The sequence below is a fragment of the Podarcis melisellensis genome (assembly GCF_964234715.1).
Source record: "Podarcis melisellensis genome assembly, chromosome: 4".
Lineage (NCBI taxonomy): Eukaryota > Metazoa > Chordata > Lepidosauria > Squamata > Lacertidae > Podarcis > Podarcis melisellensis.
The window spans coordinates 49,761,070-49,769,735 of record NC_138531.1 but is presented as its reverse complement, the minus strand read 5'-3'; the positions used below and the strand labels follow the sequence as shown (position 1 = coordinate 49,769,735).

General features: G+C 46.4%; 1 long non-coding RNA gene across 1 annotated transcript; it reads right to left on the bottom strand.

Annotated features, from left to right (window-relative positions):
- Positions 1–4,382: 4,382 nt before the first annotated feature.
- On the bottom strand, positions 4,383–6,819 carry LOC309368676. The gene is made up of 3 exons (XR_014167857.1): positions 6,784–6,819; positions 5,941–6,147; positions 4,383–4,583 (listed from the first exon to the last, which is right to left on the bottom strand). It is a non-coding gene; the product is annotated as an uncharacterized lncRNA (long non-coding RNA).
- Between the last annotated feature and the right edge of the window lie 1,847 nt (positions 6,820–8,666).

The window sequence follows — 8,666 nt, the reverse complement described above, 5'->3', positions numbered from 1 at the left end:
CTGGGACAGTGTTGGGGAGCTGTTGTAATGCTTCTACACGTCTGTGTGATGGACTGGGTCCTGGAGAGGCTGGACTGGCAGGCCCTGTTCCCGATGTCTTGGCCTCTAGGAGCGCTAGTGAGCAGATCGGGGGGGCGAAGAGTTCCAAAGGCAAGTTTAAAAGACTTTTCACTTGTGCTGAAGCGAAGGGCAGCTTCAGGGGGGGCCAGGCTGGTGGGAGGCGCCGTTCCAGAAGGAGGAAGGCCAGGCCAGCTGGCAGGAGCCCCGGGCAGTGTTTTTCCACTGGAGTTCAACGTCTGCGTGGCAGTAGCCCGCACCGGAGCAGAGAGCCGAGGCAGGATGTTGGCAAGGACACTTCTCATGGGAACCAGGCGGGTTTCCATGGCAACAGGCCTGGGAAGACAGGCAAGCGTGCAGGTGTTCGTGCAAAGCACCCGGGAGAAGAGTCTTATCAAGTTTCTGCAAGCATGGCATTGTTCGAAGACGGCCGAGTGGAAAATTTCGAGCTCAGCTTTGTTATTGACTCTGCAGCTAACCGCAACATGGTTCCAGAGACCCCTGCAGTCGAGATGTGGAATTGCACGGCAGTTTCCACAGGACAAACTGTTTTATTTGCAAATGGACAGCGGAAAAATGTCACTAACTGTGGTACATTGTATCTTTCTGTTTTGCAGGAGGCGGTGGATTTTTGTATTGTTCCAGGGGTTCATCACTGTTTGTTATCTGTGCCTTATTTGTTAAAAAAGGGTTTTCAGGTTTGTTTCCAGGGGGATTCCTGCACAATCTCCAGAGAAGGAAGACGACTTGTTGAAGTGAAACGGGGACAGAATGATCTTTTCGTTCTTAAAACGTCTCTTGGGGGTGAGGGGAAGGTTGAGAAAGCACAAGCGTCGCGTGCTACAGTTCCCAACCAGCGTACTACAGTTCCCGCTCATGATGCCTCATGTGCATGCGTATGGCATCAGAGAACGATTCACAATCCTTTAGAGGATTTGCAGGTGTTACCTGAGGTCGCTGCAGGTTGTAGGATTAAAAATTGTGGAAGTGCCATTAATTGTGACACTTGCAAGCAAGCAAAGGTGAGAGGGTGCAGTTACCCAAAGGTGGAACGGGTTACCACCAAACCTTTTGAGCTGGTACACCTAGATCTGTCCAATCCTGTCAGGGAACAGAGTCTAGGGGGGGCCAGGTTTCTGCTAACTTTTCTAGATGATTTTTCGCAGAATTCCTGGAGTCATGGTCTCAGATCCAAGGAGGATGCAGCACAGCTGATCAAGAGCTGGATTGAGGGAGTAGAACTAAGGTTCTCCACCAGAGTGCAAGCGATCATCAGTGACAGAAATGCTAGGTACACTGGTTCTGCTTTGCAGAAGTTCTTTCACGAGAAAGGGATACGTCACACAGTTACTTCACCCAATCAGAGGGGGGTGGCAGAGCTGAGGAGTGGAGCTCTGGTTCAGGCAGCACAGGTGATGCTTACAGAGTCTGAGTTACCTCCACAGTTTTGGCTGGAGGCGGCTAGAGCTGCATGCTTCACCTGGAATAGGACCTACAATTCGCTGGTAGGTGACACTCCGTTTTCTCTGTTGAATGGCCGCAAACCCCAGGTTCACTTTCTGCGCAAGTTTGGGTCTCCTGCGATTATCTCTGTGCCTGAGGCTTTGCGAGGGCCAGATGGAGCCAAGTTCCAGAAAATGATCTTCTGTGGGTATGAGCCAGAAGCCCGTGCATGGCGGTTTGCTTACCCTTCAGGTGATCAGAGTAAGGTGCTGATCAGTAAACACGCTGAGTTCTGTGAGGAGGATGTAAAGTCAAAGTCTCCTGTCAGGCGTGATGTTCTCTCAGATTGTCTCTCTGATCCAGAAGACAGTTCTGATGAGGCGGAAGAAGAGGCTGAGGCTGCTGATGACGACCAGGTCACTGACCAGGGTCAAGAGCAGAATGTGGCATCTCCACAAATTGTTAAGAGAGTGCCCAAAAGTGAGTCTAGTTCTCCTGTGAGCGTGAGGGAAAGGATTCGAAGACGCTTTAAGTCAGAAGGAGAATCCCATGATGCAGAGGACACACCTGCTGATCAAAGTGAGTCAGAGGGAACACTTGAGTTTGTGCCTAGGAGGTCCAGTCGCACAACAAAGGGTATTCCACCAGAGAGGTACCAGGCCACAGGTGCGTGGGTAAGTTTCGCACAGTGCGATTCTGAGAGTTGTGAGGTGGTTCCACAGTTGCCTAACAGGGACGCCAAGAGAGGGCGCAAGGCATTGGGGAAGGCATTGATCTCACAGAGTCTTGCTGAGGATGTTCCACAGGTGCAGTCGGAATCCAACGCAGGGGGGGGTGAGTATTCAGAACTTAAATGGTTAAGGGTTCTGAGTGTGCGTCACATTCCGACGTCAGCTGTTAGAAGCTGGGAGGAGACAGAAGCTTTTAGAAGCTAAGGAGGAGGAGTTTTCCCCTGTACTTTCACTTCTTCTCTCTGTGTGTCTGTGAGAGAGAAAGACGTGCCTTTGGATATGGCTGAAAGAAGCCCTGGTCTTTGTAGCTAAAATGTTTTAATAAAGAGCTGTAAATAGACGGAGCTGTCTGTGTGTGCTTGCCAGAAAAAGGAAGAAAGTCTGCTTTACACCGTTGTGTGTTCTACTCTGCTAAGCCGTGACCTGAAGGGAGCAACAGTGGCGCAGCTTTGAAGAAGTGTGCCGGACCCATTGTAAACTGCTGATTGACGATCATAAAGTAATCAGGTGTCACGGCAGATCGATCGATATCCAAGCTGTCAGTTGTTATGCACAGTAACCTCTCAACATACATTTCTCTTACAATAGATAACCCCCAAAGCCCCAGAATGTTCCCTATAGCCATGGTACACACAGTTTGGTTTCAGTCGGGAAATAAAAACATAAAACTGAGGCGGGTGGGGAGGGTAGCAGTGGTATGTCCTGGTTGGAGAGGATAGCTGGCTGGAACTCTGAACAACAGTGCTTCTGTTAGAAGGTGAGGATATGCTGTAACATTTTGTTATGGCTCCTATTGTCCTATCCTGGGCATTGGGCTCTTAAGTTAAAATATTTCTGAAAATGTTTGATAGCCCTGCCCCATGGTATGAGAAGCTCATTCGCCCTTTTTCATGCAGCTGCATTGAGGGACAAAGGATGCTTCACTAGGGCCCCAACAGGGGAATTCAAACTGTCTGGGCCCTTCCTGGTGGGCGGAGAGGGCATAAGCCTGCTCCCTGCTCTGGCACATGGGGATGCAAGCTGGGACTTGGGCTGTGTGGAAGGCGAAGACAATGGAGCCGATGGTGGGTTTTCCTCAGATTGCCCATTTAAGCAACCAGCACCCTGCCCCCTGGTATGAAAATAGGGTAGTGAATGGATGATGCTTTGAGTCTGAAATCATCCCCGCAAAGCTGCACTAGCCACAGGGAGAGATGAGCAGGTACCATACTGGATAAAGGACTGGATCTGTAGCTGATGCAATCCATTTCAATCTCACAGTGACAAAAGGATGGACACTCTCACACAGTGGCGTAGCATGGGTTGTCAGCACCTGGGGCAAGGCAAGTAATTTGTGCCCCCTAGCCCGTGGATTTGCGCCCCCTAACCCTAACCCCCAGATGTTGCGCCTGGTGCGGCCGACCCCCCTTCACCCCCCACGCTACGCCACTGCTCTCACACTTGAGAAAGGGTGATGGAATTGTGTCTCTTTGGATTTCACAGTGAATGGATTGGAGGATGCTCTGAGTCTGAATGATTGTCATAACTTGGAATGGACCGATTTCCCATAGGTCCACCACAGCTCCCCCTGCCCCCTTTGCCTCTCCACATCACGTGATGTGGCCCAACAGCTTTAAGCCACCTGAAGCCATTTCTCCCACAGGCACCTTTCTGCCATGTACCTTTGAGTTAAAGGTTGATGGATGGATGTCCACTGTTGGATGAGGAGCTTGTAACACCAGCTAAGCCAGGAGAAAAATAATCTCAAGATCTATACCAGGCATAGGCAAACTCGGCCCTCTAGTTGTTTTTGTCCTACAACTCTTTTGATCCCTAGCTAGCAGGACCAGTGGTCAGGGATGATGGGAAGTATAGCCCCAAAACACCTGGGGGGGGGCAAGTTTGCCTATCCCTGCTCCAGACTGTATTCTTGTTGTAAAATATATTGCTAGATATCCAGCCTACTTGGAAAATAGACTTGTGTCACTTTGCACAGCTGTGAGATAAGAGCTTAAAGGTGAAAAAATATCAAGAGCATCATTATTTTTTGCAATGCTTTAATATGCTGAATGCAAGAAAGTTTCATAAAGATAAAGCAAACAGTGGGAAATAAAATGCATTTCTACATTCTCAAGAGAAACAGCCATGGTTGGCAAAAAATATTATGCTACGTTTATAGATTTTTGGGGAAGGTGATTTGCAGTTGTTGTTTGCAGACTGACCTCCCTGGCAAGGAAAGAAGCAGGAATCAGGGTAGAGAGCAGGAAATGTTGAAAAGCGACTGCTACGCTAGCATTTTGTTTTCTGTTTTTGTCTTGGAGGGATGCCATTGTCAGACGTTCCTGGTTTGTGCTTTCATCTCGCTCTAATTTGCTGAAATGAAAAGAAGAGAAAGCTGCTTAGAGGGTGAACATTCCTGTTTCAACTGTCTGGAAGCTGAACAGGGCCTGGGAGAAATTTCATTGGTTATGGATAAGTTGGAGGTTATCCTTGCTCTTTTCTGGATGGCTTCCTACTTGGGTTGTCAACTAAGGGATGTAGACCCAAAGAAATCAATGGACTGAAGTTAGTTATGACTTAGTCCATCTTTATTGATTTCCTGTGTCATTGCATCTGCTGTTTCTTTCTCTTCCATTCCCTTTCCTTTCTATCTCCTTGCTATCCCTATAGCCTTTGCCCTCTCTGGATTGTATCCCATGTTGTGGGAGTAAAGTTGGCCAAAATGAGTTAGGGAACCTTCCTTTACTCAGGGATTAAGTTAAATGCATCCATACGATTGTAAACACCATAGATTTTTCCAAATGGGAGGTTGTGGGTTGAGAGAGATCAACTTCACTGATGCGAAACATGAAGGAAAATGGGAAGGAGGACTACACTTGTCATGCAAAATGGTAGAAAGAGGGGCAGAGACAGGGTCCTTAAGCCTGCCAGTTCTAGTAACACTCAGCAGTTACAAAGTGTGTGTGTGTGTCTGTGTGTGTGTGTGTGTGTGTGTGTGTGTGTTTGTCAAAAGACTTTGGACCAAGGTAGGTCAGGATTATTCTTTTCTCAGAAACTGCAGGTGTTTGATAATATCTGTAGAGAACCCACAACTAAGTGCTGCTCAAAATGAGATAAATGTTGATGGGGGCTGAGATGGGGAGGCTTCCAAGCTCTCAGTCCTTTACATTATGCTTCCTAAAGCAGGGGCATAGCGTGGGTTGCCGGCGCCTGGGATGGTAGACTGGGCAGCAGTCAGTCCCTTTGCTAAGCGACATCTAATTGTGGGAGTCTCTCCTTCTAAACTAGGCCCAACCTGTAGCAGAGATAAGGCAAAGAAACCCAAAGGCAGGACTGCCGCTGTGTCGCCTCACTCTCCTGTCTTTGCAGCAAGACGCAACACACATGACTCTGGCAGTGTTTTCAAGCCATCCTCCTCCTCCCTCCCTTACCCCTGGCCCAAGGGCAGGGCACACACAAACAAGGCATCCCTTCACCCTCCGCAAGAAGGAGGCAATGCCACTGCATTAGCCTCGAAGGCCTCTATGAAGGCCTACGTCACTGTCCAGAAGCAGAACACAAGTGCTTCACCTTGAACTTGGCTAGGGCAGCACTTTTTTAAAAAACCCCAGACGTATTACCAAATGTATGGCATATCCCCCCATTCCCTGGGAACAGCTGGAGAATAAGCTCTTGATATCTATTAGTTGTTTCTTTTTTAAAATGAAAACAAATTAAATCTGTTGCTTACCTCTTCAGCCTCGGCCCCAGCGGCGACCCCAGCGACGGCCCCAGCGAAAACCGGGTCGGCCATCACGTCGACCACCTCGGCTGCCACCTCGGCGACGACCACGCCTGGCATCCGCCACACTAGCCAATCCTATGATCAGGATAAGCGCCAGCAGCCAGATCCATTTGAAGTTCATTTTTATCTGAAATCTTCACAGAATCTTCAGACCTGTTAAAGCATTTCATATCAAAGGTGAGACTCAACAGAGGTTCAATTAGCTTTTTTCCATAAAGAAAGGCCAAAAAAGGCAGTTATTGGTTTGACATTTGTATAGCATTTCTAGTGTCCAAAAGTGCAGTTATGATGACACCATTCCTCTAAGGTGAATCAGTATTATTATCTCCCACATTGCGAGAGATGAGACTGAAAATGGCTTGCTAAAGTGGCAAGATTCAAACCAATGAAAATTCACATCCCAGTACGGAGGGGAAGGAGTGCATGTACTCCTGGGGTATCACTAATACACACACACACACACACACACACACACACACACACACCACAACATGTTTTGAAGCTTAGGAATGTGCAATGTGCCATGATGCTGGACTTGACAAACTTTGGGTTTGATCCAGCAATGCAATCCTAACTAAGAATGCATTTTGGTCTGCCTTTCTAAGCCCCTTTTGTGCACTTTTCGTACACCTTGTTTTGGTTGGAGAGAGTAACACAAAACTCGTAGAAGTCTGAATTTTGAACAATAGTCTCATTTCAGTTTGTGTATTGCCAAGTCGGTAGAGTTGCATTAAAATGAAAATCAAACCAAATCCCTTGCCTCCCAGTCGCTAGGACCACTTGACTTACCCCACCTGAATGAGTTGCTGAACAGCTCGATGAGAAACAGCAGGATATCAAAACTCAGAAGGGCAAGGCTAATTTATATGGTTCAAGAAGACCTCCTCCTTCCTGTGGCAGCCCCTTGAGGTGAAACAGCTATCAATAATTGGGCCAATGAAATGACTGTTAGTAAACCCAAAAGCCAAGAACTGGACGTCGAGTTCCGGAAACATTGCAAGTCAACGGACCTTTGTAGCAACATTTCAGTTGATTTCTTATATCTTTTATGTCAAAAAAATCCAACCGTTTTGTGGTTATAAGAAGCTGCTGTTTCCATGTGTTGCATTTTCCTATCTTGAGCAACAGGTAAATGAGACTCAGGACATTCTAACTGGCAACCTCCTTTATCTGGCAATCTTTCTTTTCTTTTTTACCTGCAACTTTCTCATGCGAGGAGGAACACAAGTTTAGCAGATTCATTGGCCTAGGTATCCCCCCTCATATATGCCCGTTTTTAAAGGCAATGATTCCACAAAACCAATATGTTAATATCTTCTTGAGAAGAATGAGGACAATAAAAGTGTTCCTGGACATGAATAATTACCCTCTCAATATGGTAGAGTAGGGAACCCAATATGGAGGGGTACCACAAATCATGCAGTTGAGTTTCCTGCATTTGGGAAAATCGCAGGGGTCAGCACACTCACAGTGAAATGGATGAGCCTCAACATGGGGAAACTTCCTTTGTGATTCATTCAAAGTTGATGTATTGATATGTCACTGAATATTTATTTATTTATTTATTTATTTATTTAGTCATTCATTCCTGTCATTGTTTCACGGTTTATATTGCTTTTGTGGTAATGACTTGTTTTGATAGGAGGTATGGTCCATATACAGGAAGGAGAGGGATGAGGAAGCAATATAAGTTGATTGTATTTCAGACCTGTTCAAAACTGCTTAAAATCTGAAATGCAGATATGATCTTTCTGGTCGTCAGGACAATGGGAATAGGAACATGTACTTTTCTCAGATTATGACCAAGTGTGTATGCTAACTTCATTATCTCCTCCCAAATGAGAAAAAGCAGCTTCTAGCTACTTTGTGCATTAATATCCAATTTCTTAGCAATTGAGTTGCACATATGCCAAGTGCATAACAAACTTCCCTGTTGTATTCTGAACGTGTGCATCTCAATCAGAGAGAATAGAACCAACTGATATGTCAAGAAGGTTTCATTTTTGAGCTCCATTTCTGCTCTTTTCCTTTTTGTGATGGTGTCAGGAAGGTAACTGATATCCATTGAGCCTCAATCAACTCTCATGATTTATTTATCTATTTCATTAATTTGTATACCGCCCACCATCCGAAGTTTGCAGGCTGGTTCACTGCATAAAAATACAAAATGGGAACACAAAATACAGCATGAAACAAAAACAAACCATTAACCCCCCCCCCTTACTGGGATGTAGAAGGATGTAGAATTTTCTTCAGGAAAGGCCTGGTTATAGATAAAACTTTTTGCTTGCCCCCTAAAGATATACAATGAAGGCACCAGGTGAGCCTCCATGGGGAGAGCATTGCACAGACAGGGAGCCACAGCAGAAAAGGCTTATTGTCATATTGCCGCTCTCCAGACCTCTTGTGGAGGGGACACACGAAGAAGGGCCTTCCATGATTATCATAAGTACCAGTGACAGCAGTCAGCTCCCACTCCTCTTGTCCTGGAGTCTCAAAGCAGTTCTGGACCAGAAACATAGTAGGTCATGCCATGGATCATGACACAGAGTCTTTTCAGTTGTGCTGCCCCAACTCCAGGGCCGGATTAATACCTTCGAGACCTGAAGCACTTAAAAGATTTTGGTTTGCCCATATATATCTCATTCAAAAGATAACCAATAATAAACCGT